Here is a 26957-nt window from a genome sequence, read left to right on the forward strand (position 1 = left end):
CGCCAGATAGTGTGCGATCCGCGCATGGACCGTATCGGCCACCACCTTTGTGTGCGATTGTTTAACCATACTTCACCACTCTGGACAGTGCAGGCTGGGGGCAGGGGTGGGTTGTGGGGCAAGACCGGTTCAGGTATCTCTCGCCACCGACGTTCGCCGGGCCCGTATCGAGGTGTGCTGCTAACTAATGCGCCACCCCTCGTATATATTAAAATGTGTAAACAACGCTGGTGATGCGTCAGTTGATTGGTAAACGTGACAAGTGGCAATGCATTGATTGGAGAAACAAACTCTCCAACAGCCCGCTCGGTCCCCTCCGCACGCTGTTTAGCAATAAGCACATGCACACACCCATTGTCAATCCAATGCTCGATGAAGGCCTCCCCGCGGGACGCCGCGCGGGGTTATTTTACTGCACACTTTGCCACGCCAGGCTGGTAACATAGACGTGGGGTGCTGGTGCAGTACAACAACGGTTTGTTCTGCTGCTAACTTGACCATCCATATTTTCTATGCAATGTGTTATACATTCTCTTGTATTATACCGAATGGGTTACGGATAATGCGATGCTGTCTGTATTGCATCCCGCGTCACTGTCGGGCGTCTCGAGTCAATTTCCTCCGCTGCTCGCTCGCTGTCTCATCTTCCCCATTGTCTCGCACAATGGACACACTGGCTGCCTATGGCAATGACTAACGCTATTACAATGACTGCAGCTGAATAGCTGACTCATTAGACGTAACAAGCTGAATAGCAGGGCGACAATCTGGCTCGCTGATACATTGGACAACAAACCGGATGGCTGAAACGTTGGAGAACAGAATGGATGACTGGTGCATTGGATAACAGACTGGACGCCTGATGTATTGGGCAACAGACTGGATGGCTGACACATTGGACAACAGACCGGATGGCTGATACGTTGGATAACAGACTGGATGGCTAATACGTTGGAGAACAGAATGGATGGCTGATGTATTTGACAACAGAAAGACTGGTTGATGCTTTGAACAACAGGCGGGATGGCTGATACACGTGGACTCTGATGTATCGTATGGTGGATGTCATAGATTTGGAGTGGTGAGAGTAGGGAGGGGGTACAGACTGGGGGTGGAGGTGGGTCCTGGGTTGAACACAGACACAAAATGTTAGCAAAACGTCAAGCGGCCAGCAACAATCCGCCGCTGTTCAAGCTAACGAGTTGATCCGTTTATTGAATTGACAAAGGTTCTGAGCAGTTGGGAATCGAGGTGATAGTCCTGAATTCCAAAACGGAGAAATGGGAGAAAAGAAGCGGACAGAGTTGTGTTGTTCAGAATCAAAATCTGTATGCATACCGGAGGAATCCGATGCACTATAAAGCCCTCTTTCACAGATGTCCAATAGGTTACGGCGAGTCAGGGCGGCTGCCCCGGGCCCCGCGTTTGGGGGGGGGCACGCTTTGACGTCACGGTGCCAGATGCAATGAGATTTACCCTGGCCCACCCCCCCCCCCCTATTGACGGTCTCGGTTGTGGCCTGCAGTGTGGTGGTTGAACACAGGAGACGAAATCGGTCATTCTTGCCGATCGAATCCTCTCGGCAATGTTGGAGGAATCGCGTCATCAACGAGTGAAGTTCACGGGAACGGTAACGATTGTAACAGCGACAGACCAGTGACGAGGGGACGACTGAACACCGAGTGACCTGGAGTGGATGAGTGGGGGTCATTAATTGACCTCAATGCTCTCCGTAGGTTTAGTTCCCCATCGCAGACCAACCACTTCCTATTCTTGCGGCTTTGACTGCTACTCGCTTGGCTGTGGTGGACGGATGAACCAGACATCATCAGGCAGATACAGACGCGTCCGACAGTTTGCACGTTTATTCAGTAAACATGGGTACAATACAATTGCCGTGTCGTGGAACAGAGTGTTTGATAGACTTTCTTTTTACACTTTGACATGAACTTAAAGTGACGCCTAACTTCGGGCTGTGTCCTGGGGCTGTCCAACAAGAGTTTGAAGCTTCAACGATTGTATATATTTTCGCACACATACACATATATATAAACTTTCGAGATGTATCCATAAACTCCATTATAGCACTCCCAATAGCATCACTGCGAAGCCGCTCACATTTTTAATGATACATCGGAGCAGTGACGTCTCCACGGCGCTATAGAGGCAACTCCTGAAAGTCACTTATCCAAGTAAATCTTTTCCCTCTCTCGCAATAACCAAGAACTGCAGCTGTGGGTGCAGACGAGACGGTGATGCACGCTGCCGGCAGATCCGTGTCCGGCGGCCTGAGGATGACCCTGCTGCTGCTGCCGCTGCACTCAGCTGCAAATGACGAAGCCGCTGCCTTGGCTCAACGCTCGAAGCGACGCAGCTAAATGAAATATATAAAATATTCACCACGGTGGGTTCAAACTCGTGCCAGACAACCACCGGACACTCACACTTGGAACCACAACAATATTTTTTTGATTGGTGTACAACGTTCCTTATATGCGGGGTACTGCAGATCACATAAGATGTGTGTCGTACACCATCCTCCACCCTGCACGGCTAATATATTAAGTTGTCACTTGATGAACAACAAAGCGGCAATGTATTGCTGCTTCGGGCAGCAGCAGTAGTAGCAGCACCGCCGGTGTGTTGGAAAGCATCCCACAATCAATTGTCGATCGCAATCTTCATTAATTGCCCGTGTTGGGTGGAGGCGGGTGCACGACAACACGTTTTACTTTACGCAATGTCTGACCCAAAAATAAATTATGAATCATAATATCGGTGGCGACAGGCTACGTGATAACGTATATATTCTAGTTTATTTTTACACACCCATGCAGTATACAGTAGGCCATACTATCAAACAGCGCCGCGATAAATCCAAAGTCGTCGGTCTTTGATGCTGCTCAGTTGCGAAGTACGCACGGCTCTCTATTCATAGCAGGTCAGGATGGGGTGAGTCTCACGCATTCAATAGCAATGCCATTTATTAATCCCGTAAAGCCTCGCCGAGCCTCGCGAGGACACTTCGTGAAGGGCCCTACATTGGGGTACTTGGCCAATTTAAATCATTTCAAGGGATTGTTTTGCTCGGCGTGCTGGAAGACACTGGAGGACCCAGAGAAATCCCGTCCCGCATGAGAGATGACACTTCCAATTACCACGATATCGCGTACTGCCAATTCAGAATTATATTTATTTATACTGGAGGAATCCGATGAGCTATGAAGCTTCCCCCCCTCCCCCCCAGATGTCCAGTAATTATCTGCCACTTCGCAGCCCAGCGCGTTTGCCGGTTAAGTTTCACAAACCGCTACGTGATTCACCAACCCTTGCCTCTGAATAACTGGATCTCAGGCGTGCACTACCACCAGGGCCCAGAGCAAACTCTACACCACGTGGGCCCCCGACGCCTTCAAGCTAAACCGGAAGTATTACATCTGACATCGTGACGTCGAAGCGTGGGGGTCCCCCAAAGCGCAGGGCCCGCGGCAGTTGCCCCGATTCGCCGTGTACCCTTGGGGCGGCTCTGGCTTCCACACAATTTGTAAAGTCTTGCATCATACCAGAATCGCTCGCGCGTTTTGACAATTGCAATGCTCACGCAAATCAGCAGAATTCTACTGCCAAATTCATAATCAGAATATATATTTATACTGGAGGAATCCGATGAGCTATGAAGCTATTTTTTTATTTCACAGATGTCCAAATGCCACGAGGTGGCCAGGAGATGGCGTCATCCCCTCGTAGGGTCTCTCCGGGTGCTTTGGGTTTCCTGCCAACGTGCAAAAGACAACGATCGATTAATGCAGCAGTTTGGCGACAGAGAAGTAAATCTGTCAAGGCAACAATCATAACTCTCCCAAAATATATAAATATAAATCAGAATATGTATTGCTACTGGAGGAATCCGATGAGCTATAAAGCTCTTTTTACAAATGTCATGTAGGGGCACGGGGTCAGAACGTCACTACAAATAATATTTTAAAAACACGACAGGAGTGCTTATTATAGGCAATGTAAACAATTCACTCCAAAAATAAAAACAAATTAACTTTAAAAAATCTTACTTAGGTAAGGCCCTCCAAGCCATTCGCTTCTTTTTCAGTTAGCAACCTGGCCACAAATGTCGACACTCGGCGAAGACGAATACGTGAATTGTTTATGATTGTTTACGATCAATGTAAATCGTGTAACAGCTTGCATCTCGTAAAATTCTCCCCCCCCCCCATATACACACACGCGCTCGATGCGCGCCACTGGGCCGCGCTGAGTTATGGGGCACGCGGTAAATCCACGCGCCGTTGTTGGACTCTCCGTCCGTAGCCCAAGGGTGGTATTCCTTCACTTTTGTTGTTGTTGTTGGCGGGGGTTTCTCACCATTATTGTTAACGACACGTATTAATCACACGACACGTTTACCGTCTCTCTCTCTGCACTACGCGTGCGCGTCCGCTGAAACGGAGCGTACCAACCGGGTGTGGCAACACGCGCGGTCGCTGGTCACGATGCGATGGTGGTTTTTTTTTACGCTCTGGGGAAGGAGTGGAAAGTCTTTGGCTTCTACAGCAGGGGTGTTCGACGGGAGGGGGAGGGTGGGCAAGGCGTGTGTGCGTGTGTGGGTGGATGGGTGAGTGAGTGACGTTGATCTGAACCGGTCCCGGGCCTCCCCTAGGTCGACTCAGCCTAAAATGAGTAGCCAGTGTGATTTGTAAACATCGCCACGTGGGATACAAAGGCGGCCGGGCGTGGTGTTGGCCAACCACTGCCTCGTGCCCTGTGCGGGCCTCGTTAAACAGACAGCATTTGCCCCATCAGCCTGTTAAGGCTGAGTCGACCTAGGGGAGGCCTGAGACCAGTGGGCTAGCTGCCGCTGGTGAGAGTTGATGGCCAAGGAAAGAAGCGGGGGAGGGTGGTGGTGGTGGTGTTGGCAGCTCAATGCATTTGTTGACTGAGTAAGAGAAGTCTCTCCCACTCTCTCCTCTCTCCCCTGCTTCTCCCCCCGCCACCGCCGTCGCTCCCCTCCCCCGCGTCAACACGCGTAGCTCTCTCGGCTCAGCGATTCCCAGCGCGGAGCTCCGCTCACGGGTCACCTGCAAAACAAAGGGGTCCGCTCTCGCTTAAGGGAAACGCGAAAACACACAAAGACACACAAAGACCCCCCCCCTCCACCCTCCACACAAAGACACGCGCACACACACACACGTGCACGAAGACATATAGATGCCCGTAGGTGCAACTGTGTATGCGAATTTTGACTTGAAACTTTCGTGACTGCAGGAATTCATATTCTTTGGTTCTTTCGGTAAAGTCACGTAGATAGAAAAAAGATTTGTAACAAAAATGTTTATTATTTAACTGGAAATATATTTATTTATTTCTTATATCTGCGTGACTTTACCGAAAGAACCAAAGAATGTGTGTAGACGAAGACAGAATCGGAGGAAGCTACAACTTCTACAGAGTGAATTCAAATCAATTGCGCACGTGCCCGCAAATTAATGGACGAGACGACGGAGCGAATGCCCCCTCCCCACCACCACTCACTTCGCTTTGTCCAAATACACAGTGTTTTGCAACTCTGTGAGTGTCCGCTCTGTACGGTACATGCCATGTGTATATACAGGGTGCTTATATTTTTTTACATTTTTACGGGACTATCTTTTTTTTAATAGAAAAAGAAGGGATAATACACTGCAACATGCTAACAAATGTAAATGTTAATAGCTTCAAAAAGTCAAAGAGTCTCCCACTTGTTCGCCATCGTTGTCAACACGTGGCCTGGAATCTTCCTCCAGGTGGGCTCCAGAGCCTGGAGGCAGCGGTACATTTCTTGTGGCATTGTTGTAAAGTCTAGGAAGTGTTAACATTGTTTTGAAGCACGCTGTGTGTGTGTGTGTGTATATACCGAATGCCGCATTTTGTTCGGCCGGATTGAGGGGGCAAAGCGGGCACGGCACGGGCTAGAGAAGAGATGGAGTGATGTGGTACAGGAGGACGTGGAGCTGAGTGGACTTTCCGATGACTGGTACCAGCGGTGTCAAGATCGACCTCTGTGGAGGAGGCTCGTGAAGGACGCTACTGGGCAGTTGGAGGTAGTCGCCCTCCAACAACAACGGAGGGCGGAGGAGCGACGCTCACAACAACGAGCGGAGCGCCGGGTGGCTAAAGCACAGCAGGTTGGCACAGTAGGGCGCACAGGTGGTGCATCAGCCAGTCATCTCAGTCAGTCGACCCGTGGCAGCTGGGTCTGCCCCGTGACCTCCTGCCAGCGGGCGTTCGACATTTCACGTGGCCTCAGGGTGCACATGGCCTGGCACAAGCGTCGTGGTGACGTCACCGCCACTTAGTGGCGAATGGCGGTTGTTGTTATATATACCGCTTTGCGACTCGCAGATGGCATTGAGGCGGTGTTCGCCAAACTGTCCTTTTCCTGGATCGATTTTTCTAAAGTCAGGTTGCTCCTTATCCAACAACAAAACTTTAATTTTAGGAAGTTGATGTTATTGCTGATATTTGATGTCGCTTATCGAGTTATACGCGGTCACACGGTCAAACAACGTTCAATAGATGTGCAGTATATGTACTGTAACAGGTTAGTCAATCGGCCCATCCGCCTTCTGGAGCAAAAATATCCCAGCATCATTTGTTTAAGCAGGAAAGCCCTGGGCCGGCTTTGACGATTTGAGTCTCATCAGCAGAGCCTGGCCATTTTAGAAACAGTAGCTTGGTTCCACCCACCAATCAGTGTAACAGTGAATTTGCATGACAGAAAATATGCAGAAAAGCCCATTCTGCACCGTCGTGAAAGCGATGATCATCTGTTGAGACTGTGAAAGTCGAAACCAGCCCCGGGGGTTGCCTGCCTATAAGCAGTCTGCTGGAAAACATCGTTCGCGAAGGCGGCATACATCGGCTGTGGACTAAATCATATTTCCCGTCGAGATCCAGACTCTTTAAAAAAAAGTATTCGTGCCCGATAATCGTATGGACTTGATGGGCGGTGGGGTCGGCGGGTTTGTGCGACCAGTAACCACGTCAGTCAGTGCAATGTGTATATTCTCACGATCAATTGTTTTCGATGGACGTGTAAGCTACGTGGAATCTCTAAGCCGAACGGGTGTCACGTATAAACCCCGACGCGGGCGATGGTAAACCGGGTGACCGATTGAAGTTACAGCTGTTGTTCTACTCGACGGGACGACTCATTAAGACGACCTATTAACAGTTAAAGTCTACGATCGTAGCAAACAGAGAAATGGGAAAATCGACTTCGTCCGTCATTTTTACCGCCAACAAATAGAGACGAACAACGCAGGGACCCCTCTTGAATCGGAAGCGCGCGGAGTGTGACGCTGATGCCATTAGAAAGCCGGCGTCCCCAGCTCTCGGTCCCGGTTAGACAATTCTATTGAGTGTACTTTCACATGCAAATCTCGCGTTATATCTTCGCACAGTTTTATTTTTTGTGCTCGATTCGTGCACCCGTTTTCGTTTACGATCGTGGGGGGGGAAAAAAAAGTTAATTAAGTGCGGTGTTCCTTAAGTGCCCATTCTAACGTCTCGTTATACACACTCGTTCTCCGCATGCATTGATGGGTTTTTTGTCGTTTTGTTCTCCGCTGCTACCGCTGCGTTCAGCGCCAACCACTTCGCGGACGGATCTGCCGTGTAAAAAAAAATAGCAGGGAAAACGTGCGAAACGAGGCCATCGGCGAATACAAATCACGAGACGAGACAAATCAAATGAACGCAAGCTCAATTTGTTGTGCCGTATATAGCGGTGGCGTACGTTGCGTGAACGCGTATCGATGCGCGTTCGGCGTGGGCTGTATCGGACACGTGCCAATGCATCTGCGAGTGTCTTGTTTTAGCGTCACAACGCTGTGCGCCTCTAAGGGTCGGGCTGCGAACGTCCCCCGCTGCCACGTATTTCACTCGACTCGAAGAAATGCGTGAATCGAGTATTACGCTCACTCATTGGCGGCCGCGTCGCCCGAGAAGAGGCCATATAGGACAGGTTTGGGATACAGCTGTCCGATGCGTTTTCGGGTTGCACCACGCGTTGTTGTTGTTCTGCACGAAACTCTTTCGGTAGCTGAACACACGCAGCGCTTGGCGGCGAAACGTCGGACATCACGCCGAACATCACGCGGAAGTAACCTGAACAAGCGCGAATATCTCCGCTGTGCTCGAGATATCTTTAGCCAGTGAATGATAATTATCCATGGCCGGGAGTCGAACTTAAGCGAGCGGGGGTCGGAGCACGTTCCAGGAATGACTTGCGCCAACACGTTTCGCCGCACGCACTATTGAGGGATGGGGCTGTTTGCGAGCACCTATTTAGGCCGGTACGGCACCACATGGACAGGTGGTGTGGACAGCACCCCGCGGCCGGCCGTCTTTGTCCCCCCCCCCAGTGTCCTTTACTCCCCATGCACCAGGTACTACACTCATGTAAGGTCAAGTCAGAGGACCCATGCAGGACCGGTTTAGATATCAATCGCCATCAATGTTCGCCGTGGGTCGGATTCGAACTCGGGTCGCCGGAACTGAACCACTGCGCTAACAGTCGAGTCGAGTGATGTCTGAAACAATCGTGACCCCCCCCTCACCCCAATTAGTGCTCCAATCCGCATTGGCCAGGGTGGTGAAGTATGGCCAAACAACCCCCCGTGACTGACACGGCGTGGTGAGGCTTTTATCCAGCGATGCGTTGACGTCTTCTAAATGATTTGGGATTAAAGTGTTCACTAATGTATTAATCGATTGTATTTATATTAACTTGGCAAGTCGGTTGAAATACAGAAGTTTATTCTTGCAAGTGATTTATGCTGCAGGCTGCGCAACGTTAGGGTGACGTTAGTCTGGTGTTTAACCCCAGAGTGTCATGGAACAACTAACTTGTATTACCATCATATCCATATCTGTCGGGTTAATATTCGGAATAATATGCACATTAAAAGCAAGAATATAGCGCTATGTCGGCTTGGGGCTATAGAACCCATAACTATAAACAATTAGGGATGCAAAGTTAACAAATAAACGTTCTAGTTAGCCGAGCAATACATATGCACAAATATATATGTACTAATATATAGTGGCTACGTGTAGCCAGTAAATAAATGTCCTATGAGCATGAAATTATCCTCGTGTGTGTATATATGGGTATCGTGACGTTTAATAGCAGGTTTAATTTATAACCCTTTGTCAATCCACTGCTGGATGAGTGCCTCCCTGCCGACGCCAGGTCGATACTGGGGGGGGTGGGGGTCGGGGTAGGACCATACTTCACCACGCTGGTCAATGCAGGTTTGGTGGAGGGTTTCACCCAAGCACTGGTTCACACCTCTCACTCGCCGCTCATGTTAGCCGTGGCTGGGCATCGAACTCAGGTTGGCTGGGTTCATCGCCCAGTACCCTAACCGCTGCGCCACCACTGCCCCCGACTGTGCACGAGCCGGTGCGCCTGACGCTTAAGACCTGAGCCGTAAATTCGGACGTGAGTTTGCACAACTCTGCATGTAAATATGTAAAACAGTTTCTAAACTTTTAAACGTTGCGGGAATTTCCTTCTCGTTATACGCACAAAGCATTTACGGAGCGAAAACTTTCTGGAACCCTTTTATGCGGAGGGCACACACGCAGAACGTGTGTCAAGACGTTAGCATTCGCATTTGCCGGTACGTGCCCAATATACTATTAGAATAAGTGGTGTGCTATTAAGACGAAGGAGGCTTGTTGCCCGAAACGTCGTTTATCATGTTTTTTTTTCATTCAGTTCTACACACACACACAGTGTGGTTGACGAATGTGTTGACAGTTGTATGTATTTTAACAAAATCTACACATTAATATTGCACGAAAATAATTGTGTGCGGTGTTGTTGCAGGCTACTGAAAAGGGTCCCCATTACGTTGGTGAAGTGCACTTGCCAATAACATCTAGGTTTTTTTCAAATTTGTAATCATTATTATTCATTGTGCTTGTGCGCCACTGCAAATTCAGCAGCAACAGCAGCAGCATCACCGCCAAATAATCTCATCGTTAAAATGTGTTTCTGCATGTGCCCTCGTGTCTGGGAAGTTATCGGCAATGCCCCGTATCATGTGTCGAGAGTGAAGTTGTATCTGTGTGTGCTTTTCATTCAGTCTCATTGTTAGGGGAAACTCACAGCAGCAACAGCAGCCGAAATATTCGAAGCCGCGGCAACCTTTGACCTAAACTTTTATATTAGGTTACTTTTTTTAATCTCCAAAAAGTTATAATACAACTTCGAGGTCCAGCGCATGTTTGGAACTCCACGGGAGAACCAACGTAGGAACAAAACAAAGGCCACACTCAAGAGTAACGTACCCTCACCCCTCTACACACACACACACCCCTCTACACACACCGCACACACACCCCTCTACACACACCCTCACCCCTCTACACACACCCTCACCCCTCTACACACCCCGCACACACAAACACACCCCTCTACACACACCCTCACCCCTCTACACACTCACACCCCTCTACACACCCGCACACACACACACCGTCACCCCTCTACACACAACGCGCGCACACACACACACACCCTCACCCCTCTACACACACACACCCCTCTACACACACCCTCACCCCTCTACACACACCGCACACACACACACCCTCACCCCTCTACACACAACGCGCGCACACACACACACACCCTCACCCCTCTACACACACACCCCTCTACACACACCCTCACCCCTCTACACACACCGCACACACACACCCCTCTACACACACCCTCACCCCTCTACACACCGCACACACACACACACACACACACACACACCCCTCTACACACACCCCTCTACACACACACCCCTCTACACACACACACCCCTCTACACACACCCTCACCCCTCTACACACACCGCACACACACACACCCCTCTACACACACCGCACACACACCTTCACCCCTCTACACACAACGCGCGCGCACACACCCCTCTACACACCCCTCTACACACCCCTCTACACACAACGCGCACACACACACCCTCACCCCTCTACACACCCTCACCCCTCTACACACACACACCCCTCTACACACACACACACCCTTCTACACACACACACACACCTTCACCCCTCTACACACAACGCACACACACACACCCCTCTACACACACACCCCTCTACACACACACACCCTTCTACACACACACACCCCTCTACACACCCCTCTACACACACACACACACCTTCACCCCTCTACACACACCGGTCGTGAATCCCCTGCGAGGTTGGAGAGACCTGGCCGAGGGGTCGACCCGACACCGGGGCCTGCACTGTACGGGGCGGTGGGGTTGTCGGAGACGGCTGCGCAATCTTGAGTTGTGCAGCAGCAGCATCATCATCAACAGCAGCATCATCAACAGCAGCATCATCAGCAGCAGCATCAGCAGCAGCATCAGCAGGATCATCATGAGCAGCATCAGCAGGATCATCATGAGCAGCATCAGCAACAGCAGCAGCAAGAGCAGCAGCATCAGCAGGATCATCATGAGCAGCAGCATCAGCAGCAACAGCAGCAGCATGAGCAGCAGCATCAGCAGGATCATCATGAGCAGCATCATCAGCAGCAACAGCAGCAGCATGAGCAGCATCAGCAGCAGCTTCGGGGGTTTTGCGACTTGTCGTGACATTTCCAACACAGTTCTTCAACAACATTGCCCGAACAGGAAAGGGTTTTTTTTCATAATAGCCGACGTTTCTGGCAATGGCCCTACTTCATCGCCACGAAGAAGCACCACGCCGCCTATTCCACACACCTAGAGTCTTCCCCCTTTCAGGACCGCGCTGTTGATGAATGAATGTGGGGCGGTGGTTGTTGTTGTTTTTAAAAGTTATTTGTTCCTATGCGCCGCAGCAGCATCATCACAACACTTGTCACGTTGAACTTTAAAATCACGCGCGACAGGGTTGGATGGTCAGGTTCCGTGAGAGCGGCCGACGTGAAATGTTACACACACCGACAGAGACGCGTTGGGAGACTCGGCGATGATGGTGGTGCTGGCCACCCCCCCCCCACCTCGTGTGCCGTGACGGCACTTAATAGGTGCTCGCTAACAGCACTTGGCACCAACATTCTGTTGAGGCTGTACGGGGGGAGGAGGGGATATTTGTCTTTTATCTTTGGTGGTGGTGATGGGGGTGGTGTTGGTAATAAACACAGCAGAACACTTCTACGCGAAATCCTGCAGTTAAACAATCTAATTAGGCAGCAATTTGTCATTATTTATTTCCAATTAATAAACAGCTCGAGGGAACTAACGCTGTTTCTAATAATTATAATAACATCGTAAACATGTAAATTCAGGATAATCTTAATGAGGTCCACTCTATAACTGAGGACGCGTCCATTAGGATGCAATAATTTAATCTCAACAATAAGCTATCATGTACACACGAGCTTCTATACATTTGAACAAATCAACGCTATAATACTCTACAGTGCACCAAATTACAAATAAACTTGTAAAGATTCCAGGAAACGCCCAACAAATGTCCTGACAATACAACCATTTGACAAGCAAGAGTCAAACGTTTACTTGTTACGTAACTTTGTCGTCTTAATTGTGTAAACCCACACCTTGAATTGATCGACAGCGCAATTTTTCGTATGGAACCATCCTTCATTACCCTATAATAATTATATATAACATAAAATAATTATACATATAATTATTATAACAACACCAGCCCAGATGTCTTGTGACCTCCCTCCCAATTAATTGACCCCTTAACATTGTTTTGTTTTCCCCTTTGCATGCCCATTTCTGTTTTCAATAAACCTTTAACTTTAACTAACCATATACACTCACCATATACACTAACCATATACACTAACACCAGTCGGTGTAAGGGAGAATTGTCCATACACCTTAAGTGTACACCGGCTGGTTAGTATAGATGGTTGGTGTATAGTAGATGTGGATTATGCCATATACACTGGGTTAGTGTATATGGTTAATATAGATGGTTAGTATAAGTGCATGAGGTCACACATCTATTATATTTTTGTACTGTTCGTTGTTGTAACATTCTCACCCGCCCCGACTGGACATCTGTCAAAAAGAGCTTTATAGCTCATCGGATTCCTCCAGTATAAATGAGGCTTCTGATATCTGGAGAATTAGTACATTGCCATCCGCAAGGTCCTATATGCCCACTCCTTCTCGACGGGCATTGTTCTTACAGAAGGGGGAAAACATTAAAATTCGCTTTGCCACGGCCACAAGCTTGCGGTGGACTCTTTTTGTAAGTTTGGTGGGTGTGGGAGTGAAACTACGAAACGTGTACACTGTGTAACGCCGCGGTGTTCCTTGTTGACGGGGTGTGTGTCGGGAGTCTCGTCAATGGCGAGCCAACGCAGCATCAGCACGGTTCGCGAAATAAGTTCAACACACCGCACATACAAACACACACACACGCTGGCCGCTGCTCTAAGCCTAACGCGGGACTAACGTTCTCGCAACCCGACGGACGTCTATCCGTCCGTGTTAATGACGGCGGCAGAATGAGTTCACGGAAGTCGCGTACGGCGTCACTGCCAACAGTTTGTGTTTTGAATACGACGGTTCGCGCGCACACACTCCGTCACCTGTATAGCACTATATTTATATAACGCGAGCTTCTTAAAGTATTCACACATACATACATTGACGCGCACTCCTTGATCTCGTTCGTCGGTTGCTATTCAGTTCGAGGGTTAAGAGCTGGGCCTAATGACTCTCGGATGCAATTTCAACCGCGGGGAGAATTTTGAAATGCCGCAATGCATGGACAAGTAGGTGAATCGTATACTACCGTAACATTATTATGAGCCGTGTGCGATGAGGAAGGGTCATCGCCCGAAACGTCGACTATTTTATTCTTTTCTTGCTAAGGCCACGGTGTTATTGACCATTTTGTTGTGAATGCGATGCACGAGGTGAAGTATGATTTAACAACTGGGGTGCGCGTGGTATCTTTACGATGTTCCATAACGTTTAAACGTAGGCTCATTAAATACAATTTTTACCATTCCGTATCCAACTCATCATAAGTTACGCTCTTGCAAACTCACTATTGCAAAAAAAGCAACGTAATTGCATGTGCGGCTGACATTCAGAAAGTTTTAATGACATTTGTTCGTTTTTAAATGTCCTTTAAAACTATCAACGTATTTGCTGTATACGGTACTGTATTCTCGTTAATGCGGGACAAGCGAGACTCCAGACTAAACTATTTAGTCGATTCCAAATGCTAGGTCTAGGAGCTCGTGAATATCGTTGTTAGAACGATATTCACGAGCGCACGCAACTTGCTAGGTCTAGGAGCACACGATTCGCAAATCCATTAGCTACATATTATGTGTATATATACTATATTATATACTATGTTAATATATTATATTAGTATATATATACACATTTGCTGAGCACAGGCCACACATTCTAAAAACGTCACGCGGCCAGCAACAAACACCACTATTCAAGTTGTAACATATATATACGCCTTCAATACGTTTTCTTGAAGTGAGCAAGATTATAATAATTTGGGGGGCAGGGAGAGGAGCCGGGGGGGGGGCAAAAAGAGGCGACGGGGAGAGGAGCAGCAGAATGGGAGACGAGTGGATTTGACCTCATGTGGTGCTTGAACAACACCGCGTGGATGATGATGAGAGACGCAGAGAGAGAGAGAAGTCAGCTGGGCGGCTGGGGAACACGAGAAGACGTGGGCACACGAGAGTCTCGAGAATTTACGAGCTGCCTGGCTGCCAGAAGAGACGCGGGGGGCCGAGTGCGGTCAGCGTCGCGCATACCTCCAGCCTGGCGTGATGGTGCTGGCGGCGGTGGTGGTGGTGGTGGTGGAGCTTCCTCCAGGCGCATTGGTCGGCACCACCGTCTTGTCAAGACGCAGTAACTTGGCGAGTTGATGATGATGATGCTGCTGCTGCTATTGAACTCGTTCGTTGCCTCTGCCCATGCGAGGCGGTGGCGCCTTCTGCACAAATTCGCATTCACTCGCCCGCTCCCCCCGTAATAGGCCCAGGCGAGATGGATCAGAGCCATCGTGGTATTTTTTGTTTAAATTTGTTTTCTTCCACTGCACACGATGGCCCTAGTGCCGCTACACGCATGCGTGCGTGTGTCTGCACGCATCCAAATATACTATATGTGTGAGTGTATATATTTTTAAATGGACTCATTTGCTTCGGCAGATCTTTCCATTCTTGGATGATGGAGATCCGAAAACACGCGTGCGTGTATACACACACACACGCGTGTGTGTGTACACGCACACGTGCGTATGTGTACACACACACGCGTCAGCTCACTCCGCAGAGCACGGCGGGCCTAACGACAAAACAAGAGGAACGCAAATCGATTCGTACAAAACGCAAACACATGCGCATCGCTGTGGGTTTGGATCTGACGCCGCTGGGAGGCTATGTCCGCACACACAGATAGAGAGAGGAGGGGGGGCCCGTGACCGATTCGCTTCGACGAGAACACATCGCTCTCTCGCTGCGACTGCATTGTCGCTTTGCCTCCGCGTCCGCACGGAGCGTCTCTCTCCTCGCTCACTGGACCTCGCTTCTCCCGGCCTCGCGCGCCATCTCCGCTCGTGGATGCCCCCCCCCTCACCCCCCTCCTTCCCCCGTCACCATCCCTCCTTCCCCCACCCCCCCCCCTCGATGTGCGCGCACGCAGCGTCAACACGACCTGGCCCCGGGTCGTCGTGGTCGCCACAGACCCAAGACAAACACAACCCCCGCGGGGGTGGGGCGAGCGGGCAAAAGACGCCGTGGTGTGCGTCTTTGTGATGATGACCAAGACGTGGCGGGAGGAGGAGGGGGGGGTCACCCCTCCAACCCCAGCGGGGCGCTTGTTGGATGAGCAGGAAGGTGGACTTGCTGGGTGGTAGGTAGGGTGCTGGGCCGAGTATGGGAGGGAGGGATGGATTAGGATAGCAGAGTGCGTTGGGCTGTGGTTGGTTGCAGTGGTTGGTGGGGGTGGTCGGTGGGGCGGAGTGGGATGAATGCGTCTCATCTGGACGCGATCAGCTTTTGTGGATTGCCGTGTTTGCGTAGCGGCGGGGATTTTAATCGGCGTTTGCGCTGCTTTAATTATCCAGCAGCGCTCCCTCCCCCGTGCTCAATACACACCCCAGTCCCAATACACACACCTAGTCCCAATACACACGCGAGTCCCGGTGACCCGGGTCAGACAAACACCGAGTCCCTGGCTCCGCCCGGGGAAATCTGTTCAGCTGCTGACGACGAGCAGAATCTGCAAGAGAAGGCTGCAAGAGAACAACATTTAAAAAATAGTTTTTTGTATTGCGATTTAAAATGCGAATCTACGTTCCGCAGCCAAGCGCAGCTGCCTCAGCACGAAGACGCGCGCCGCTATACGTGGTTCACATACAGAGGAGAACACTTTGTGTTCAATGTTTAACAACATTCGTATCGATGCGAGTGAGAGGTTAGCGCGTCGAGCGCATTTGCTCTCCGCGTGTTGCGCGCGCGCGCTTGTTCGAAAGCGGCCTCGTTCGTACCCCCGGACGAGAAGAAACGGCAGGCACCCCGCGGGGTGATGGGGAGTTCTCTGGGGAGTGCATCTGGTGTAAGGGTCAGCGATACCTGTCGAGTATTTGTCAAAGCCCGATTCCGCTGAAGATACCCAGAAAGTCTTGCCTTGCGTTTATTTGAGTGAACACAGTTTTGAAAGTCTCGCAGAAACTTTGTTAAGCTGCCTTCATTTGACCACGTCGCTACTCGCTGATTTTTTTAAAAAATTGTCGCGATTTTAAGAATTTAGTGTTTTACCTTCACGTTGCAACGACTGTAGCGGTCACTAGTGTCTGCAAGGGGTCACGTGGACCCGTTGCAACGACGAACAATAATCGACTTTTACTCGTGCGATTCGATCCGTTAACTTAATCGATACGGATTAATGAATCTCCACGCGTCTCCGTGACACGTATGGGAAGCGGTGGTGGCAGTGGTTAGCGCACTGCGCGCTACGAACCCGGTGACCCGAGTTTAATTCCTGCTCATGACCAACATCAGTGACGAACATCCTGGGCCTCCCCTAGGTCGACTCAGCATTACACGAGTACCTGGTGCAGTGTGTAAATATCGCCACTAGAGAGACAAAGGCGGTCGGGCGTGTGGTTCTGGCAACCCACCACCCCTTCATGAGCCGTGCCAACTCTTCATAGGTGCTCGCGAACAGCACTTGCCATAATATTTTGTTGAAGGCTATACGGGGGAATTCTGTCTTTGCCTTGTATATAGAGTCGAGTAAAGGCGAATGGTCAGTGGTTGTAATCACCGACGAAACGTCACGGGTACTCGAATTGTAAATGTTGTGGGTTTACTCTCCAACGTACTTACTAATTGACACGGCTTGTTTACGTGACAAACCTTACTAATTGGTTATTTCGGGTGGTGGCGGATTTAACGACACATTTAAGCGATATAACCCCCCTCCCCCCAAAAAAACCCCTTTATAATTATGTTAAACCTCACAACGTGTGACACAGTTGTTCACAGACGTCTGTGCGCAGTCATAGCTGCTGGCGATCCAGCACGAGCGCGCGTGGTGTACGTCACACGGCTCCACGTGCCCGTGAAATGAATTCTCGCTCTTGTCGCTCTCTCTCTCTCGAAGACGCGAGCAGACAACAAACCCGCCGATCTGCCAGATACCACGGCTACATCGCGCGCCCACGATGATGACGACGACGGCGATTCCGCGGTCGTCGTGGTGGCGACTTCACCACGCGGAACCCAACGGAAGTCGGTCGGCCAAAGCACCACCTCTGACCCTCCATTTCACACTGAGCCGGGAGACCCGAGGGCTCACATTATAGTGGATCATGAGGAGCATTTATGAGCAGCGCGACTCGGAGCGAAAGACTCGCGGCCACTAGGTCATTTGCCTGCTCCCCCCTCCCTCCATCCCCCCCCCCTCCCACAAACATCCACCAACCCCCCCACCCCATCATCCCACTTGTCTCCACTCATCCCGTGACCCACGTTGTTTGTGCTTCGAATTGTCCAACAGTGTATACACTACCGCCACGAATGTGCTAGTGCACAGAGACCTTGTGGTGGGACTCTATACGTACACTATGTATTATGCACGCATGCAAGCTGCAATGTACGTATACCGGTATACGTGCGCGATATAGCTTGTGTATGCGCAGTGTGTATGTATTCATGCACGTGTATGTGCGTGGAGCATTTAAGGCAATGGTTGTAGGGTAACCTATTATTAGGTACGCGGGGGAGTAGTGGCGCTGTGGAAAGCGCATTTCTTGATGGACTCGGTCACCTGAAATTGATTCCCGAAAAGTTTTTTTTTTACATGGACGTTGAACTTCTTTCGCACCATACTATCTGAACACATGGCACTAAAACCAGCGTGGTGAAGTACGGCCAAACAACAACCACGACATCTGTTTGCTTGTTTATAATCTCTTGTTTTAGAATATTTGGCTGCAATACATTTCCACATGATAAAGCCACTGCGTTTAGCTATCATATGTGGCAAGGTCGCTTCTGAAAAAGAGCTGTATATAACTTATACATAGTTTATAATAAAAAAAAATATATTTGCTTTATTGCTGTACGTTATTTTCGAGTTCTCACCCGGTTCAACAAAATCGGCAACTTGATCATTATAACATTGACATAGAACGCTATTACGCTCGCATCTATGCACGTTGTGAACCACGGCAGCATCTTCACAGCACGCGACATGCGATATCGCTCAGCACGAGCACTTCAATATAAACATCCTCTCGCGTCTGTATCGGCTGATATTCTCTCTCGTCTCCCCAGCTGCGCCCGTTCTCTTTAATTACGTTTTCCCTATTAAACAAACAAAAACATTCGGGCGGGGAGGTGGGTGGGGGATGGATGATTGAACGTGCGACACAATAACTCCCCCCCCCCTCGTATTAAACAACGCACGGTCTCAAATTCAATTCCACACAAATCGTAGATAAAGATGTGAACGTCAACAACAGCACCTAGATAGATTGAAAACTCTATTCTTTAAAACTGCTTTTTGTGTTTAGTTTGTTTCCCCCTCCCCCGTCCCGGACCTCCGATTAGCACGGCTGGTTACGTAGGGTGTGAAAGAAGTTCAACATACATAACAGACAGACAGACAGCCTTACACCGGACCACGCAGCTGATCGCGTGCGTCCGCGCGCGCACGACACGGAGAGAGAAACGGACGTCAGCTAACAAAATACGCTTCCGTGAAATGATCACGGCAGCCACGGCAGCCAGCCAGCCAGCAGCAGCATAAAACATTTACGGGCTAAGTGCACGTTAGTCTCGGAATACTCCGTCGCAACATCCCCGCACACACACCCTATACTTATGCCGCTTTGGGGTAATGCCCCCCGTTAATGCCCCTTTCAGCCCGGTGTAGGTGGTTACGCGCACACACACGTGGGTCTCGCTGGCCCCGCTTCGAGTGCATGTATATTTAAAGACACAGGGGGTATTTATTTTAATTATAACTCGCACTCACGCCGCCTCTCCCTCTCTATCCCCCCCACTAATAAAGACAAAGATCTCCCACGTAGCCTACGTAATACTACTGGGGCAAGTGCTGTAAAGCGAGCACCCTCCTATGAAGGCCGGAGCGGCACACGACGTGGTGTGCTGCCGTCAGCTTCCACGCCCGGTCGCCTTTGTTTCCCCCGTTACCGGTGGCCACGCAGCCGTCAACGGGCACTCGTTTAAAGCCGAGTCGAGCCAGGTGGGCGGTCCGCGATCGGTTCAAATGTCTTCTTCTCGCCACCGGCGGCATTCGCTGTGTCCGGGAATAGAACTCGGGTCAAGGGGTGCGTGGTGCAGTGCGCTAACCAGAACGCCACCGTCAACCATCCGCACGCACGCAGATGCACAAAGACAAAGATCCCCCGCATTGCCTTAACACAGATTGTAGTGGGCAAGTGCAATCAGCGAGCACCTATGAAGGCCTACACGGCACAGTAAGGGGTGGGTGGCCAGCACCACGCCCGACCGCCTTTGTCTCCCCTAGTGGCGATGTTTACCCACCAGCACTAGGTACTAATTTTAGGCCGACTCGAACCAGGGTTCAGATGTTTTCCACCGTTACTGGTCATGAGCAGAAATCGAACTAGGATCGCAGCGCGCTAACCACTGCGCCACCGCTCCCCACACACGCACATACCACACATAGTCCCCGTTGAGCCTTGTTTATCTTAGGGACTGTACATTTTAGTCAGCCCCTATTGCGACTGTAGTGTCGCCAAAACCACGCACGGCCGCTTTTGTTTCACCAGTTCTGAAGTACTATATTTGTTCAGGCTGAGTCTACCTAAGGGAGGGCCTGCGCAGGTTCGGGTGCGACTTGCCACTGCGGTTGTAGGACATGACTAGGGATCGAACCCTAGTTGACAGTGAACGAACCACTAAAAACACACGTAATATAGGTAGTGTATACTTACAAATACAAACATACACCCATAAACTCACAAGACGGGCAAAATACACCCAAGCATATCCATAAAGATACACTCACTCCTACGCAAAGACACAACCCACCCACCCCTGTAAAGCCTCAATAGACTGTTGGGTCTTCATAGCGACAAGCACCCATGAAGACCGGCACGGCACACGAGGGGGTGGGTGGCCAACACCACACCCGGCCGAGTTTGTCTCCCTCGTGGCGATGTTTACTACACACCACAACAGGCGATCATTTGATGCCGAGTCGACCTGTGGGGAGGGGGGGGGCAGGACCGGTTCAGACAATCGTCACTGGGTGTTGTTGGTCAGTTCAGTTCAATTTATTTGGTATAGCCCTGTGAGCCATTCGGCTCTTGAATCGGGTGCAACCGCAACAAACAAAAAACAAAAACATGAACAAGAAAAAACATCTTAAAGTGACTATGTGTGACTGTGTAAACAGAAAATCCAGGAAAAAACATCAAAATATTCCTGAAAAGCACCGTACACCAACGCTGTGTGCAAAAATCCCAGTGGAATGCAAGTCAAACAACAACAACAAGACAACTAAGATTAAGGCCATCAGTCTAACTCCGTACTACAACAAACAAAAACAAGGCCAAACCAAAAAACTTTTCGAAATCACCAAAATAAAGCCGTAAATGCAATGTAACAGTGATCATAGGGACTGACCGGATTTTTTGCAATAAAATACATAAATAATATGTAATACCAAACCCTAGAGCCATAGCTGGCTGCATGAGTTACTCCACAACAACAGGAGCGTGAATAGAACTCGGGTCTCTGCCGAGTTCTTAGCAAGAGCGCGCTAACCGCTCCACCACCGCTCCCCACGACATGAATACGAAGACAAAGCGACAACGCGCGCGGAGCCTCACGCGTAAGAGGAGAGCCACCCACGTCTGTTCCAGGCCGAGTCCGCGATGCAATCCGCGTCCTTCTACTCACGGGCACAAAGACAAAGCCCTCTCCTCCCCCCGTATAGCCTTAGCCGACGATTGGGTAAAGTGGAGTCAGCGAGCAGCACCCATTAAGGCCGACACGGCACACGAGAGAGGTTGAGGGGGGGGTGACAACACCACGCCCGGCCGCCTTTGTCTCCCCGGTGCACAAAGACCCCCGCCGCCATGTGTTGCCTTGCCAAACGACTGTGGGTCAGCAGTTGCAGTCAGCGAGCAGCACAAATTAAGTCCGACACGGCACACGAGGGAAGGGGGGTGGATTAAGGTGAGTGGGGGCGGTGGTGCGATGTGGCCATCAACACCACGCCCGGCCGCCTTTGTCTCTCCAGTGCCCCCCCACCACCCCCTCAAACCCCCACTCCCCCCTCCCCACCACCACCACCCCTCCTTCCCACCACCCCTCCCCACCACCACCACTCCCCGGGCGTGTGTACACACGAGCTAACAGCTGGAGCCACGACGGCGGCGGTGATGCAGCGGCACCGCCGCCACCTCCGCGTTATTTACGGGCGACGTTCGCGCCCCGCGGCAGCGGCGTGCGGGCCGCGCGAGGTGCGAGCGCCGCTTCCCCGAGCCAGCGAGGCAAGCGGGCGCACGGACGAAGACCACCAGCCACGCGGACAGCCTCGGTAGGCTCTCGGGGGCAAGTGCTGTGAGCGAGCGGCAAATCCTCAAATCCTATTATTGCCGGGGGGCGGGAGTGGTGAGTGGCCAGCACCACGCCCCGGCCGCCTTTGTCTTCCCCAGTGGCGATGTTTGTACGCAGTACCTCGTTTGAGGCCCAGGAGCGGTTCAGATCATCAGACCCCGAGCGTGGCCGTGGGTTCGTGGCGCAGCGCGCCGACCGCCACGCTACCGCTCCCCCCACACGACCGTGGACATGCAGCGCCTGTGACCCGCACCCTGAACGGAGAGGGTAGGAAGAGGAGGAGGCGGAGTAACATCAAGAAATGTGCGGATCGCTGCCAATCCACGACTGGACGAAGGCCTTCCCATGCCGTACAGAGGTTACAATGGGGGGGGGGGGGGGGGGGGGTGGTGTCACGTCAACAGAACGTGGCCAATTCGTCACTAGCACAGCACATCGGTGCTGTTGGCTCTCCAATCGATGTGTTGGCTCTCCAACACACCGGTGTGCTGTACTAGTGACGAATTGGCCACGTTCTGTTGACGTGACAACCCTTACTAGTTGGCTGTGGCGGGTGGTGGCGGGTTTTAACGACACATTTACGCGATCTAACCCAAAACAACGTCTATTATGGATGATATTGGTCGCGAAAGCCTACGTGTTAAACTGAGGGGGGGGGGGGGGTTCTCTGGCCATTACTTCACCACGTAGGCCATTGCCGGGTTGGTGAAGTGGATTTTCCAAAGACATTTTTCAGATGTCACTCGCCGCTCGTGTTACTGGGGGGATCGAACTCGGGTTTGGCCAAATTCATTGCACAGTGCGCGCTAACCACTGCGCCACCGCTCCACGCGCATCGCACGTAATTACTCTTGCGTAAAGACGGGGCTTCTCGCAAGCGCCGTCGCTTACGTTATACATGCAAATTAGGTGGTTGCGCGCCGAACGCGCCCGATGATTGCGAAACAACTCACGCCTGACGTCAGCGAGAGATAAATGGGCGCCGCGCGATATATGGGTTTTTTTTATTTGCACGCGAATGCAAAAACATTCACGCGGGGAAGCGCGCGAGATGTTGACATTAAATTTCGATTTAAAGCTTTCGTGACTGCAAGGATTCATCTTCTTTGGTTCTTTCGGTAATGTCACGTAGAATGAGAATAAAATAATACATTGATAAAATAAAATAACACAATAAAATTCTCACGACGTTTCGGCCGCTTGTGTTGTGGCCGAAACGTCGTGATAATTTTATTGTGTTATTTTATTTTATCAATTTATTATTTTATTCTCATTCTACGCGACTCTACCGAAAGAACCAAAGAAGATGTTGACATTAATTTGAGAATCGGCTTCGTCACCGGAGGGCGCGCACGGACACGCGTGCCACAATGTGCACATCGTCAGTTCAAAGCAGCTCCTCTCTGCGCGCCACGTGGTGCGGTGCAGAGGGGGGCAGAGAGAAAGATCACCCCCCCCCCCATCCACGTGAAGCCTTCGACGGACTCTTGGGGGGCAAGTACCGATAGAGGGCACCTATGAAGGCCGGCAAATGCGTGGCGTTGCGAGCACCACGCCCTTCCGTCCTTGTCACAAACACGAAACAGATCACCCCCCCCCCCCCCCCCCCCGTGTAGCCTGCACAGGCATTCGGGGCAAGCTTTTGTCACACTCAGTGGCGGTCACGTCGCCGCATCGCTTGTGCCAGGCTAGGTGCATGTTGCGGCCGTCACTGATGTTTGTGTTAAGTTTGTAGTCCTTCCCCTGGCGCCTTCGATGAGCACGGCTGGCTGCGTACGGTGCAAAAGAAGTTCAATATACATACGTTACATCACGCGAAGAGCAGAAGGCTCGCTGCTGGCAGGTCACGGGACAGACCCAGGCGTTATGGGTTGCTCGAGATGACTGGCAGATGCACCACCTGTGCTCCCTGCTGTGCACACAGACGACACAAGCGCGCAACACGTACACGACACGTACACGACACGTACACAGCACAAAGGCTAACAAGGAAGGTGTCCTCGAGCATGATTTCAAATCAGGGCTCATTCCATCACGTGGGACGCGTTTAACAATCATCGGGCAGGTGCAGCGTGTAAAGGCTTAATTGTCATTTGCACTGATGGATAATTAATAAAACGTGCAGAGAGAGAGGGAGGGAAGGGTAGCAGCCCGTGCCGTAAGCGCGGCCTCGCTTTTAACGAGGACATCGGCGGCTGTGTAATGCGCGAGTAACGCATTCATCTCGCAGCTGGGTGCAGGGCTGTCCCGAGGGTCCCGCGAATCGGAGCGAGCGCCCCAGGTCCCGCGCTTTCGGGGAGGGGGGGGGGGGAGTGTCAGATGTATCATCCAGCAGTGGATTTGATCAAAGTATGTTTGTTCACGTGCTGTGTTCGTACGTTGTCTCCGTAGGCTACGCAACTCAGGAATGAAACCCGAGTTCGATTCCCGCTCACGGCCAAGCTTCAAATGTATACTTGGTGCGGTGCGTAAACATCGTCACGAGGGAGACAAAGGCGGCCGGGTGCGGTGCTGGCCACCCACTCCCTCGTGCGCCGTCCCGGCCTTTATAGGCGATACTCGCTAACCGCACTTGCCCCACCAGTCCGTTAAGGCTACACGGGTGGGGATGCACCTTTGTCTTTGTTTCACTCGTAACCGGAAACGCGCTTAGGCCGTCTTCTTTCCATTTCTCCGTCACACTCCACGGGAGGCGAATTGCAGTCTAAGCAGAAGGTTTGAGGCACTTTAGAGCGCTTTGGCTGACATTTCCCCGTGCGCGAAGCCAGCCTCTCCCTCGGGGCAATCATTCCAGGGGGCCCAATTTCTCAACTTTTGGGTTTTCGTATTCACAATATATGTTATATATTTTTGTTTCTCATTATAGACCACAGCTTCGCCTGTAAGCTGTGCCAAATTCCTACTTTTAACCCTTGCAGCGGCATCGATAGATTTGACACGAGTTGCGGTACGAGTCGCGGTTCGCATGTGACACAATGATACACGCCCTGCGATAGACAAAGCGCCTTCATGAATCGTTTGTCAGCGGTCGTAAACAAAATGACGCAGTCCCAATCGCATCTCCATCCTTGTTTCGTATTGAAGCGGCGTACGTTAGATATCATTAGTACACTGCGCATATATAATTGATGCGCACATTACGAATGCATGAGCGAGTACACTGTATACCAGTGCATTACCGCACCATCACTGCCTACGAACTTAAAACATAGAGCGATAGATTGTTTTTTTTTCTTACTTATCGAACAATTGAAAATTGTCCAGAGTGTTCTTCTTACGTCCTCGTTTTTTTTCCGGCTATTGGCGCCGCCTCTCACTCCGTAGCCCCCTGGATCTGCGCGCGTCTCTACGCCTGCTCGCAATGGAACACGGTGTGCAGGGAGTGACGCGAGGGGAGGTCTTGAAACAAACACAATCGGCGCAGCGGCTGTGTCGTTCCCTTTCTGTACGTGCGTGTATGTTGGACTTCTTTCGCAACGTACGTAGCGAACCGTGCTAATCGCAGGTGCCATGCAGCCCTGCATGAGAGCTCGTCTATGCATCGTGAGCTATTAGTATAGTGAGCTATTGGTATGCATGGGCGCCGTGGTGGTGAATTGTTTACTACCTCGCCTGGTATACAAGAGGTCGTGGGTTCGATGCCGACACTGACGCCTGCTGCTGTACATTTGCAGTTCTCCCCGTGGTCGCGTGGATTTTTCTCCGGATCCTCCGGTTTCGTTCCCCCTCCACATTTAGAATCAACGTGCGTTTGGAGTATTTGGCCGAAATACATTTCCACGTGATGGCGATAAGCCACTTCGTTGACCTACCATTTGTTGATAGCCAGGTCGCTTCTGAAAAAAAAGAGCTATATAGCTCAGTGGGCCTTAGCTGGTAATATAAAAAAAATAGTAGTACTGCAGCAGTAAAGAATATCTTTGAAAGACCTCGTTGTAAAAACGAAACCTCCTCCCCAATGGCAATTGCCGTGCCGTCTCTGCGAGTCGTTTGTGACACGTGACTTGCCACTCCGCTCTGGCAGTTCGTGGCGAAGGCGATGTGGGTGGGTGGGAGGGGAGGGAGTAGTGGGGGGTGGGGGTTGGTGGGGGGAGTTGGTGGGGGGGACTGGTGGGGGGGGGGGGGCTTTCATTCAAACGACTGTCCACGTGGCGCGTGTTTGAGCAGGCCCTACTCTGGACCGGTTTTGACGACATTCATTTGAGTCTCACCGGAAAAATGCAGCCGTGCATGTACAGGGTGGTCCAGACGTCTTGTGACCCCCAATTGAATTGACCCCCCTAAATATGCTTTTTTCCATATCTTTGGACATTCATTTCTGTTTTAGATAAACCTTAACTTTAAAAAAAATGATTTAAAGCTTTCGTGACTGCAGGGATTCATATTATTGGTTCTTTCGGTAAAGTCACGTAGAAGGGAAACAATAAAATAATAACAATATACAAACAATAAAATTCTCACGACGTTTCGACTGCAATTTGTTGGGGGTCACAAGACATCTGGACCATCCTGTAATTTCTGTTGTCTCCTTCCTCCCTACCCATCCGTGCTACCCACCTCCTGTCCTTTATGCATGCGTAGACTCAAGACCTTCCTCTGCCTAACACTAACATTTGAGCTCTCAATGCAAGATATAAATGCGCCCACAGTTGTTCCTTTTGCACGGCGTCTTGAGATGTGGGCGCACGCAGATACACGCCGCCCGTAAAGACGAATTCATACTGTGCGTGTACAGCATTCTGTACACGATTGCGTACACGTGCACGCCACGCTACAGCGAGTAAGCTCCACAGTT

At 50.8% G+C, this 26957-nt stretch overlaps 1 long non-coding RNA gene across 1 annotated transcript; it reads right to left on the reverse strand.

Annotated features, from left to right (window-relative positions):
• Positions 1-1850: 1850 nt before the first annotated feature.
• Positions 1851-24617, reverse strand: LOC116940294 (uncharacterized). Its single transcript, XR_012941278.1, has 3 exons — positions 23967-24617; positions 22283-22416; positions 1851-5090 (listed from the first exon to the last, which is right to left on the reverse strand). It is a non-coding gene; the product is annotated as an uncharacterized LOC116940294 (long non-coding RNA).
• Positions 24618-26957: the final 2340 nt, after the last annotated feature.

Source organism: Petromyzon marinus, chromosome 8 (genome assembly GCF_048934315.1).
Source record: "Petromyzon marinus isolate PM22_M1 ecotype Great Lakes invasive population chromosome 8, UKy_Petmar_22M1.pri1.0, whole genome shotgun sequence".
NCBI classification, from domain to species: Eukaryota; Metazoa; Chordata; class Hyperoartia; order Petromyzontiformes; family Petromyzontidae; genus Petromyzon; species Petromyzon marinus.